Genomic DNA, 13,152 nt, shown 5'->3' with positions numbered 1-13,152 from the left:
TGCAGCAGCTCTTGAATCTGCCTCTTGATTTCATCGTTCTCCATAATGGAGCGCCGATAAATTGGTCCATTAGGTAGCGGCTCACCTGGGGTCAGATCAATGGAGTGCTTGACTTGACAGTGCAGAGGAACCCCTACGGGGGAGGTGAAGATGTCCTCGTACTCCTCCACAACCTTGTCCATTTGTAATTGTCGTGCAGAGGGGCCCTGTCTAGAGGTTGTGGCCACTGTCTTCTTCTTTCCTTGAGGGTGTATCATCAGGAAGACAAATTTTCCAGTTTTGGAAATGAGCTTACTGCATTGTTTTGCAGTAATCAAAGAGATGGAAGCAGGTGGTGCTACCTCTGGTATCCTGTACAACTGTTTTCCCAATGTAATAATAACAACACGGGGCCTTGATTCATACACAGCATGTCGCTTCCACAAGTATGGTTGTCCTAATAATACATCACAAACTTCAAGCGGAGCAATGTCACACAATACCTCATCTGTGAAGGGCTTGATGTTGTATGGAAGGCGACATTGTTGGCTCACGCGAAGATCCCGTCCTTGGTGCAAAGACCCGATGGTGTACGGTTGTGGATGTGCTGTGGTCGGTAAGCCCAACCACTTCATGACCTCTGCCGAAATGAGGTTTTTTTGGCTCCCGCTATCGACAATGAACTGTAGCGGGGAGCCCCTTACTCACATCTGGGAGTGGAAGAGATGCTCCTCCTCCTCTGGATCTTCGGGTTCATTTTTCTGGATCTTGGCAGTAGCAACAGTGGCGTTGGGATCCGCATCAACGATCTCCTCCCTTTGTCATTCCCCTTGTCGGGTTCAGAATCAGAGTCGGAACATGCATCTGATTCTGAAACCTTTAGCTGAGCCACCAGTGACTGCTTGGCCCGACACTCACTTGTGTTGTGAGTGGAGCTCTTATGGAACTCACACCATTTTCACGTGTCCATTTTCGGCTTTGCGGCATTATTCTTTGCTTGTAGCTTTGTCGGGTTGTCTTGGGCTGCCCCGCCTTAGCTTTGTCCTTTGTTCTGTGGTTTAGGGGCACCTTTCCCTTGCTTTGGATTCGCAGATCCAAAGTCTCGCTTCTTTTGTTTAAACTTCTGCTCGATCTTGACGGCATATCGGTATGCTATGCCGAGCGATGAGATGTTCAGGAATTCCATTTCTTCCTGGATGTACTTTTGCAGGCAGTCGTGGTATTTGAGTATCAAATGCTGCTCTGAATCCTTGTTACCCAAATTCGTGCGAAGGGTACGGAAAAGATTGGTGAACTCCGGCACATCTTGATCCCTTCCCTGCCGCAACGTAGTCCACTTCATGTATTCGTCCTCATAGCTTCCAACAGGGTAGTATTGCTCCTTAATGGCATCCCGGAATAAATTCCAGGTGGGTGCAGCTGAAAATAGCGAGCCTGTAGTTTTATCCTTCTGCTCGCAGTAGGTTTCCCACTAGTCCTTGACGTGGGGGGCTGCTTTGAGAAGAGCGAAAACAATCTTTTCCCGACTCGAAAATTCATGAACAGAAAAATAACCCTCTAGCATATTTAACCATTTATCTATGGCACTTGCGTCTATATGACCCTTGAATATGGGGATTTCAAAATTAACTTGTACCTTAAAGGGCATGGCGTTTCCAAAGTAGCTGCTGGAAGCCGATGCGTCACTTTTGGGTAGCTGCTAAAGGATTTGGGAAAAGTTGTCCATCATCGCGTTCCGTTGTCGCTCGAGGGCTTCTTCGAGCAAGATTTTGATAGGATCTCCTGCTCCCTCGTCTTTCTTCTCATCCGCCATGGGAGGCCGTCGGGATTTGCGAGGCTGGTCTTGCAAAGGTTCGACCAGCTCAAGCCCTAACTCCTTATATCTCGACCTCGTTGGGGACATGCAAAGAAAAACAGAGAAAAAGCAGACCGCTCTGATACCACTGATCTAGACTTAAATAGGAACGCAACAAATTACAAAGATAACCATATACACAAAGATGCAACAAAAATAATACTTCATTTCATTAATGGAAAATACTGAAATATGCTTACAACCAGAAATGGAAATAAACCAGCTAGGGCGATGATAGCTTATCTCTGAGAAGAGATGTGTGGCTACATGCCTCTGAACTGTGTTACAATGAGGCTTGAAGGCCTATTTATTGTTGAGAAACAATGGAAAACCCTTCACATTCCAAAACCTAACCCTAGAAGATGAAACGCCAAATTGTGGGCCTCGTTTTTGGGTAAGTTGGTACATCAACTTCTCGGGGTCGCGAATTGGTCGTATTATCTCCGTTTTACGCGCATGATAGCCCGTTGGAAAGATCTCTCCGAGGACTACGACGAAAAAGATGATTTTTGGACAGCAAAAAGATTTCCCAAAAAACGTCGTTTAGGGCCTCAAAACGGCTCCGGAAGTTTAGGACCCGAAAAACTGCTAAAAATAGTAAACTATGCTATAATTAAGGAAACTGAAAAAACTGAAAGAAGCACTAGTGGGGATCCAAGTGGAATTAGCGGGTGGCCACCAATATCCACCTGGATCATCAAAATGGATGACAGATATTTTTCAGATGAATGGTTTGTTTGAACTGACCTCTTAAACACATAACAACACTACAGATGGTTTGGTGAAAATTAACCCAAAGCTAATACCCAGAAACCAGTTGGAGACTTTCAATGTGGTTTGATTAACTATTAGGCAAAGGATTTTCCCAATCCTGGTGAACAAAAGTGTCGTGTTCAAGAGTGGTTAACGGCTTTTCTAAAACACAAAGTGTAATAAACAGGTTCATTTTTCTCTCTTTTCCCACACCATTTCTGTAAAGTACCTCTTTATTTTTGACAAGCTTGAGGAGGATAACATTTGCTTGTTTATAAGCTCATCCTTCGGATGATTCCAACTTAGTTTAAAATTCGAACCCTAAGAAGGAGTGGTTCATTCCTGTTTAAAATTGAACAGGTCCTTTACTGTTAAATTTTAACGAGTCCAGTATAGGAAAAGCTCAGTGTTTTTCAATTTTAGGAAGATAGAAGAAAAACTTAAGAAAACTCCATGGGTGTCCTTTTTCGTAAATTTGTGTCCCTCAAGCCCAGAAAAGTATAAAATAATACTTGACAAAACTGCTTGACTATTATGATCAAAGAGTACTTTTCATATTTAGTGACTCTGATCTGAAAAAGTAAAAAAGCGATCGAAGACACGTCGTTTCATAACCAGTATCGAACTTGAAACAACAAAAGTCCGGTGATATTTTATGTTTATACGGTCAGAAAAGTGTTGTAAGTGGACCACCCTTTTAATTCCGTTTAACGAGTTAAAAGGGGAAAGACTCGGCAATCTTTTCATATTTTACGAGTCAGAAAAGAGCTTAAAGAGGACTCCAATGTTTCCTTTTTTCGTAAATTTTTTAAAGAGTCTGAAAAAGTGATAAAAAATTTACTCTTTGTTGAAAAATGATTCATTTTCCCCGAAAAATCGAATATTCTGCACAAAAATTCAAAACATTACTCATACCTGTTTAAGATAAATAAAAATGTATTAAAAAGTTACCTTTTTAAAGTGAAAAATAAATAAATTAAAAATTCATTTATTCAAAAATCTTATAAAAAGGGCTTTTCTAAGTTCATTTTTACCATTTGATTTCAGAGTGAGAAGTGAGAGTTTTTGGGTAAAAAACTTCCTGAGAAGATCCTGGAAAATCCGTCCGTTGGAATTGAAAATCGTCAGCTACAGGTAATCCACATTCTCTTTATCTTGCATTTCAACCATTTACATTTCATTTTTAGGCTTTAATTTTGATTTTTAGAGGAGAAATTGGTTTAGGAAATCGCTCGTGGGGGTACACAGGTGCAACACGCGGCCCCTGCAGACCTAGACTTTTTTCTACAAAGAAAAAATTCGTGGGTCTGCACCCGTTGCTTACCACGTGTGCGGACCTACGCACTATCTGTAAGTAGCGGGTTCGGACCCCGCGAAATGGATTTGAAAAACCTAAATTTCTCCAATCTCGCCTAAAATTTTCTGAACAAGATTGTTCTAATATGTCTTTTTTGCATTATAGGACACTCAAAATACTGGCGGGAACACGAGCATGAGGATGTGGATCTTGCCGCAATAAATCATCCACCCACATTGGATGCATTGAGAGCATGCAGACTGTTTAAGTTCTAGGCCTTACCTGGCATGAGGGCCCAAGTAGACCTCTTGCAATGGCTGTTAGACAGGTGGAACATACAACACCAGTGTTTCGTGATTGGTGGCCACCGGCTTGAAATCGAGTTAGAAGACATATATTTTTTGACCGGTTTGCCCAAGAGAGGCAAATGATTATCTCTTTTCGGGACTAAGCCAAGTGGCCAGTCTGTCGCTAGTCTCCGATTGGAGTTTTGCAATGATCAAACAAAGGACAAACAGATTGATATAAAAACGATCGACCGTCTTGAACTAAAGGTTATTGCATTCACTGTTACCAGGCTATGCAGGAGTGCAGCCTTGCATATGGCTACTGGATCCCAGATGCAGATGGTTGTAGACTATTATTGAGGCACCATATTCAACTGGTGCGAGGCTGTGTTGGCAAATGTGAAAGGCCAACTTACCAGAGCAAAGAACGGACAACTGAAAAATTTTGGATACGGTTTTCTCATTGTCAGCTTTGCTCTAGAGAGGATCCCTATGCTAGCCCCGCAACATCTTCCTATTGATGCTAGTCTTCCTCGAGAGCCTAGGATAATGCGTTGGGTTGCTTTGATGGCCCGTCACCCTGAGGAGGGTTCAGAGGTTGTTCGATTTTCGCCTGAGTATTTTCGTTGGTTGAACAACCAACTTTTTGTGATTCAGGATTTTCCATATTCCAGGATGGATTATCGTGGTGATCCAGACATGATTCTTCCACTAGGAGAGTAGTGGGATGATTCAGGTAAAATCATTTTCAACACTTCTTAAGTTTTAATTATTTTTTGTTTTGTTTTTGAAATCATCCAAAACTGACAATTAAAAGTTTTAAATGCAGATGTGGGTCCACGACGACCAGTCGCGCTGTAGCCTTATGAGAGGAGACACCCAACTGCAACAACACCAGCCCCACAGGACCAATAGCAGAGATCCTGTCCGACTTGGAGAATCATTTGGAGCGCTTGACAGTAGATATTCCAAAGACTGGCATAGATGATATTCCACTTAGGTTACAGCGATATGTGATTGGGGTCCCAGGACCTTTTAGGTGGTTCCTGTGTAGGGTGGCCCGAGCAGTGGTTTCTTATCATGATCATCACCAGGGATAGGATGATTGCTTTGTAGACTCATGACATTTTTGTCTTTCTGTATTATCATTTTTGCCGATCATAAGGTGTTTTTCAACCTATGATTGAGGATAATGTATATTTTGACACACTTCTTCTATGCTATGATATATCATTATTATCGGCTTATCTTGTGTAACATGTTATTGAATGTTTTTAAATTTACTGTTTTGATTATTGCAAATGTCTATTTATCATACGAGAAGCAACTGCATCTGCTAATGTATTTAAATGTCATGGAATATGTTGATATTCAATGTAATCAAATTCACGTTCCAAGAGACAAACTTTCAAAAATAATCTTAATAACACTGGATTTCTAATGGCATAAACCCTGTTAAGATGTAATACAACGAGTTCAGAATCCAACCTAACAATCAAACTCCGAATCCAAAATGAGATGGATTCAGATAATAACTCAATCACTTCACTAAACTCTGCAATGTTATTTTTTGTTTGACCGAGGCTTACCCCATGCATAGATACTAACTCATCAGAGGGTGAATAGATAACCCAAGCTGCGGAAGAAATGTTCTGTGTATTATGACAAGCACCATCAGCAAAACCAATGTATGTTTGAAGAGACGTCGACATCTGTAATATCAAGAGTAAAATCAAGATAAGCAGGAATAGTGATAAAAACACTCTCTAAACTAGGCACACTTTTCTAATCTAGAACACACTAGCAGTAAAGAAACTAATCTAACACAAAATCTCGACACCAAGTTTAAGCATAATATCTCTTCAGATAAAGTCCATTTCTGGGTTTACCCCAAGAGACATCGTCAAATTCTACCAATTCATAGGCCCCTTTTGCCAGCTTTCGCTTAACAGTATAAGGACCATGCCACATAGATACAAATTTTCCATCCCCTAGCTTATCGTTTTCTTGATCATATAGTAAGACTAGGTCTCCTTCCGAAAAATTGTGAGGTGTAACATTTCTATCGTACTGAGCTCTCACTCGTTTCACATGAGTTTCGTTTACTATTGCAGCAGCACGTCAATTCTCATCGAGTTGAGCTAAGTACAAGAAATGTTTCTCTTCTTCAGAAGTAGCTGGGAGTAATTCTATGGCTAATTTCAATGACGGAATTTCGCATAAAATAGGTAATACTACTTCCAACCCGTAGACCAGTTGAAAATGAGTGAAACCAGTTGATGTTTTCACTGAGGTTCGATATTCCCAAAGTGCTGAAAAATAACATGTTATGCCAATTCGACTTATGAATACCAATGATTCGTTGGATCATAGTGACTAAAACTTTATTGGTAGCTTCAACCAGACCATTAGCCTGCGGGTAATATGGAGTAGAACTATCGTGGCGCATCCCAAGTTGATCTGTCAGTTCAGTCATCATGATGTTTCGAAAATGACTTCCATGATCAGTAATAATAGCTTGAGGAACAGTAAATCTAACAATTATATGATTGAATACGAAAGTTGCAGCAGTCTTGCCATTTTCCGAATATGTAGGCATCGTCTTGGCCCACTTAGTAAAATAATCTACCGCTAAGATAATGTAAGCATGCCCCCTAGCCGAGTGAGGGTTACATGTAATAAATTCAATACCCCACTTTGCGAAAGGACCGACAACAATTATAGGGTGGAGTGGAGCGGGTGGAGCACACATCTTACGATAAAAAATTTGACAATTTTGGCATTTTCAGACTGCATAGATACAATCTTTGAATAAGGATGGCCAGAAATAACTAGCGCACAATATCTTTTGGGCTATGGCATACCCAAACATATGACCGCCACATGCTCCAGAGTGATAGTCATTCAGAACCTTTTCAGCTTTTTCATGAGTTAGAAAACGTCGGAAAACAGAATCCACCCCACGACGATAAAGTGTATCACCAATAATATTGTATTGTTGGGATTGGAAACATATTTTCCAATGCTAAGATCGCGAGATTTCAGGCTGAAAAGATTAGGTTTGGAGATAAATAATAATATCTCCATACCAAGGATCAAGAGTACTGATAAGAAACAAGGATTCATCCGCAATGGGTTCTTCCGCCACAGTTTCAGTATCAGTACGCGGGAAATCACATATCAGTTCGACAAAAACCAAAGATTTCTTTGCCTTGGATTTTTCAAATTCCAAGTCAAATTCCTGTAGGATAACTATCCATTTGGAATACTTGCCCCCTAGCAATTGTTTAGTCAAGATATACATCATAGGGTTACAGTTAGAAATTACCATGGTTTTGCGTAATAAGATGTAGCGACGAAATCTTTGGACAACTTGAACAGTTGCTAAGGCCAATTTCTCCACATGTGAATATTTAATCTCAGTCGGATGCAGAGTTCGACTAAGATAGTAAATCACATGTTCATTGTTGAATTCATCTTCCTGAACTAAAACCATCCCAATGGTGGAATGAGAAGCGACGAGGTACAAAAATTAATCCTGGTTGTAATTGGGAGGATGCAGTAACGGTGCATGGGTCAACGCGTGTTTGAGTGCATCAAAGGATCGATCAACGATCTCATCCCAAAAGAATGGAATGTTCTGTTTTAACAACCTAGTGAAACCTTTCGTTATCTCGGTGTAGTTAGGAATGAAACGACGTAAAAAATTTGCTTTCCCTTGCAAACTTTGGAGTTGGCGAAGAGTCTAAGGAGGAGGTAGATTGACAATAGCTTCCACCTTCAAGGGGTCAACACGAATGGCTGCCTTCGATACTATAAATTCCAGTAAGCGACCCGTTTCTACACAGAATACACATTTGTGTGGATTCAGCCGAATTCGATAATGCTTACATCTCATAAATATAACTCGTAAATGAATGAGATGATTAGCTCTACGTAATGAATGGGAAGGTAAATCATTGAGATAAGGCTGCACAATGTGCTTAGTGTCATGAAATGCGTAAGACATAGCCCATTGAAAAGTTTCTCCAACGTTCTTCAATCCAAATTTTAATTTGCAATAATAAAATGTCCCCCACGGACAAATGAAAGTTGTTTTAGCTTGATCAGCAGGGAGTATGTTGATTTGATTGTAACTGGAAAAACCATCCATAAAGGAGAACATGTCACTGCCGGCACCATCATCAATAATTTGATCGATATAGGGGGTTGGATAATTGTCTTTGGGACATGCTCGATTAATATCCCTATAGTCGATACATACTCTTATCATTCCTTGTTTTTTGTTGACAGGAACAATATTCGATACCCAATCGGTTAAAGGAATTGGATAAATGAAACCTGCGCGAAGTAATTTCTCAATTTTGGCTTTGATATCAGTGAATTTTCTTATATGTATCTGATGCAAACGTTGCTGGACAAGTTTAGCATCCGGGTAAGTTTTAATTTCATAAACAACAATTGATGGATCGATTCCTGGCATTTCTTCATATGACCAGGAAAACACTTCACAAAATTCTTGAAATAGGGCTTTATAAGTTTGGATTTCATCATCCGTATAGGAAGCACCTATATGAATGTTTTCAATAATCCCAAGCTTAACTGAAATGTCAATAGGAACCGTTAGAGAGATATTTCCCAAATTTAACTCAGAATCAGGATGTTGCAATGGATTCTGTGGTTCTTTGACATAGTCAGTAGAAAAAAAGGATGAAAAATCATTTTCAAAATGATCAAGCTCAAGTAAAAACAAAGATCGATGATGAAGATCTTCCCATGGTAAATCATCAACAAACAAAAGTTCACGAATTTTCTCATCAGTATGAACAGGATCAGAAAATGTTGTTGAAGCTGAGGTTGATATTGAAAGTGACTCTCCATGGATCACATTCATTGGATCAGTTTCGGTTGAATAAGAGTCAGAAAACGACTATACTGCCTGATATGCAATTTCAAAAGGACTCAAAGGCATCGCGTCACCAAATGAATCCACCTCAGAATCGGAAGGTACGATCCAAGGATCATCAAAAGCAATAGTGCTCGATGAAATCATATGAATAGTTGCAATGGAAGGCGATACGTTAGGAGGAGGGAAGGAAAAAGTTCCTAGTAAACCAGAATCTTTAATCAAGCCTACTCCAACATCCTTATAAGGGATAGTTGTTTTGCCAATGTGCTGAATACTATTTGAAGAGGCTGGGTCAGATGAGAATTAGGTCAGCTGGTCTATCGTAACGATCTTTCCATTATGAGGAAACTTGATAAGCCAAAAGACTGATGAAACAATAACAATCATAGCATAAGACCAACTGCGACCCAGGAGAAGGTTGTAATCTAGAGGGGCTTCAACCACTTCCACATCTAGATTTACGGTTTTGCCTTCGACCCCTATAGGTAAATCTTGCAAAATACCAAAAAGATGGAACACTCGGCCATCGAAAGCCTTTAGAATTGTCGGAGACTAATTGAGTTTGGGAGGACCAAGTGATCTCCAACACTGGATCGACATAATACACGTAGAAGCTCCTTGATCAATCACAGTCTGAAAGCAAGGTCTGTTTTTGACTAACACTGGAATATGGAAAGCCATTTGATGAGGTAGGCGGGGTGTACTATTCTCTAAATCGAAGATTATTAGGTTCGAATCCTGAACGTCAATAGCTCCTATAGCAGACAATAGTAATTTATGTTGTGTTGGGCACGATTACAACACTTCCAAAGCCGACATTGTTTCAGGGGAAATAGCTAAGTCTTCAACAATGTTATAATTGTGAGCAGCTCTCGCATGTGGATTGAAATTTGATTTCCAAAGTATACCTTTAGCAGGCGGTTTGATTACTAAGTCAAGGTTGGGTTTCTCGATCTGTAGTGGACCGAAACCAGGAGGATCTGTAGTTGATGTGTTTGAATTAGAAGATTCTGCTTCTTTACCACCAACAGGATTTTTACTACCATAATCTTGCAATCGCGTCGCAATCCTAACATGAGACATCATCATAATGGGTTCTTCTGAGGCATTTGAGGAAGAACCAATCATCTTACTATCTTGATTAGGAAAAGGATCCTTCAAGACAACAGGTGTTTGAGAACCTTTAACGATTTTTGAAACCTCTGCGTGATGAGGGCAGTGTTTAGTAAAATGATCCTCTTTGCAAATGAAACAAGGATAGCAAGGTTTACGTTTTTCGTCAGTAGATTCATTTTTATCTGTTTTCTCTTTTGAGTTTTGTTTGTTTTTCTTCTTCTCTTTCTTTTTATTGCCGGTTTTTGATTTGGTCGTAGATGATTCTACAACATGAATATCGGCCGAAATTTCAGCAGAAGAATCTCCTGTCGGGGAATCAGGTAAAGTTATAATAGGAGAAGAATTCTTTGAAGATTTCTTCTTACTTTTAGTATTAACTGAACCAATCATACCATCAATGACATGAGACCCTGAAGGAGCTACAGTTATTTGATGGCGTTTTGGAAGATCAGGGATTTTCTCATGTAAAGTACCTGACTGCGTATAGATGAGGTCAAGGTATTGAGCCTGAGCAATGGCTTGCTCTTCAGTGACAACTCCTACCTTAGCTACATCTTCAGTGATTTTAGGTAATAATGATTTAACAAACCATTCTGCTAAAACTTGATCTGGAATGAAAACTTTCACCAAACGCCTTCTACATCGCCATTCATGAATATGATTAGAAATATATGTGGACGTGGATTGTTTTAGGGAAGTTAACAGTTCCGTGCCATTGTCATATATGACAGGCAATTGAAAATGAGTTAAGAAAGAAGTGGCTAACTGACTGAAATTATAAAAAGAGCCTCGTGGTAACTCAATGTACCATTTGGTAGCAAGACCAATCAGAGTTCGTTGAAAAAGACGTAATCGAATTGAATCATCAATGATGGAATTAATTCACACCAGAGGTGATAATTCATAACATGATTTGACGAATCCTCTCCTGACTTACCCACGAATTTCGGGATATCACTAGGCAACTTATTAGGCATTGGCGACCAATACGGAAGATAGTAAATCAGATCATTCGTAAGGCACGAGAAATCAGGTAAATCCAAAGTTGCAATAAATGGTAACTGATGGTTAGGGTCACGAAAACCTTGGGTAACAAGACCAGCCCCAGGAGGAGGATATCCAGGATAGCCTGGAATTGGATTTGCATTAGGAATTTTATAACCTGCCGGGAAACCAGGACTAACTGGACCAAACTGGGGTTGTTGAGGTTGTTGATAAGTATAGCCGTGATATGGTTGATACTGATAAACTGGGTTTTGTACAGTAGGACCGAATTGATACTGTCCCTGGTATGGTTGATAAGTGAATTGCGGTTGACTTGTGACAACCGTACTTGGACCAGCGTGTCCTGCATGCATCTGGATCGAAGTCTGAACTGTAGGTTCTGACTGTGGTAAAGAGGCTTGAGGAGTTTGCACTGATACAGGAACAATAGAAACCAGAGCTACAAATACTCCAGAAATAGGTGTGGTATGTTGAACAGAAGTTGCAGTAGTTTCAGCAGCAGTTTGAGGTGGAGTTCGAGGTGAGCTAGGCCTAGGCTGCTGAACTGAACCAGGTGCAGAGGCTTGAACAGTAGGTTGAACAGGTTGCTGGGTTGAACCAGAAACCAAAGGCTGTCCAGGTTGATTAATTAATTGCACGTTAGGTTGCAAAGTCTGTTGAGTTTGAGATGGATCCCACACCATGTTCATTCTGGATTATGGACCCACAAAAGGTTGTGCATATGGGGGACCATAACGTGGTTGAACGTAGGGATGATAATTAAGCGGCACATTTCCAGCTCCTTGTAAAAATGGTTGACCAGAAGGTGGTTGGAAACCTTGAGTTGGGTACTGACCTTGAAGTTAATAACCTTGAGGCACGTACTGAAACTGGGGTTGACCTTGAGGTATATATTGAAACTGGGGTTGACCTTGAGGTATGTACTAAGTTTGGGGTTGACCTTAAGGTATGTACTGCCCTGACGGTATGTATTGTCCTTGAGGTTGCCCCTAGGCGGTAACTGACTACCTTGAGGTTGCCCCCCAGGCGGTAACTGACTACCTTGAGGTTGCCCTCTAGGTAGTAACTAACTACCTTGGGGTTGCCCCCCAGGCGGTAACTAACTACCTTGAGGTTGAGGATTTGGAATACTACCAGACATCATAAAGATTTCTTCTATGCTCAACATTTGAGTTCCATTATTACCAGTTGATAACTCACGTTCGATTGGTTGAGGAGATGCTCTTGAAAAAGTACCAGTGAGTGACTGGTACCCCAAAGGAACAGAAGGACCACCATATAAAAATGTTTCTGGTGTTTGGGAAAAAATAGATGACTGTCTTGACATATTCATTGGAGGATAATAACCTCTTGGTGTAGGATGAAAAGGAATTCGAGGTGGTGAAAAACTAAGACCTGGGTTTTCTAAAAAATTTGTCAATGATACGTACCAAGCGTCACTTCTAAAAGGACTGTAGAATATTGATTCACGCTCCCTAAGTTCCAAAGTTGGTTGATTTTCGGGAAGAATTATGTATTCATCCAGACTGACAAGTTCTTCAATAGAAATGAGGCCAGAAGGAAGATTTTGGGTAATGATATTTCCTACCCTGGGTGAACCAAGACCACTAGAAGTTGATGCATGAACCTTAAGACATGACCATTAGGTGCGGGACCACAGGTAAGACTAAGAGAAAGTGCAGAACCAGAGTTTTAAAGACTTTTAGGGCTTTTCTCTTACTTCAAGGCTTGATATGAAGAACTGAGGCTTAAGACTTGCAAAGGAGGAAAGTATGAATGATAATGGACTCACACAGATTGCAGGATGTCAAGGTGACAATTTTTAGTGCAACACCTGCCGAGATCAATTTAAATACAATATATTATGTATTGGTTCAGAAGTTTCATTATGGAAAATGTTTCATTTTGATGCCAAGCATGTTATGAAACAGGACATGTAATCAAGAATTGT

The sequence above is a fragment of the Pinus tabuliformis genome, chromosome 9, assembly GCF_031772625.1.
Source record: "Pinus tabuliformis cultivar Carrire ecotype Pingquan chromosome 9, CPIR1, whole genome shotgun sequence".
In the NCBI taxonomy this organism is placed as follows: domain Eukaryota; kingdom Viridiplantae; phylum Streptophyta; class Pinopsida; order Pinales; family Pinaceae; genus Pinus; species Pinus tabuliformis.
The sequence above is the reverse complement of the archived record's forward strand: the minus strand, read 5'-3'. Positions refer to the sequence as shown.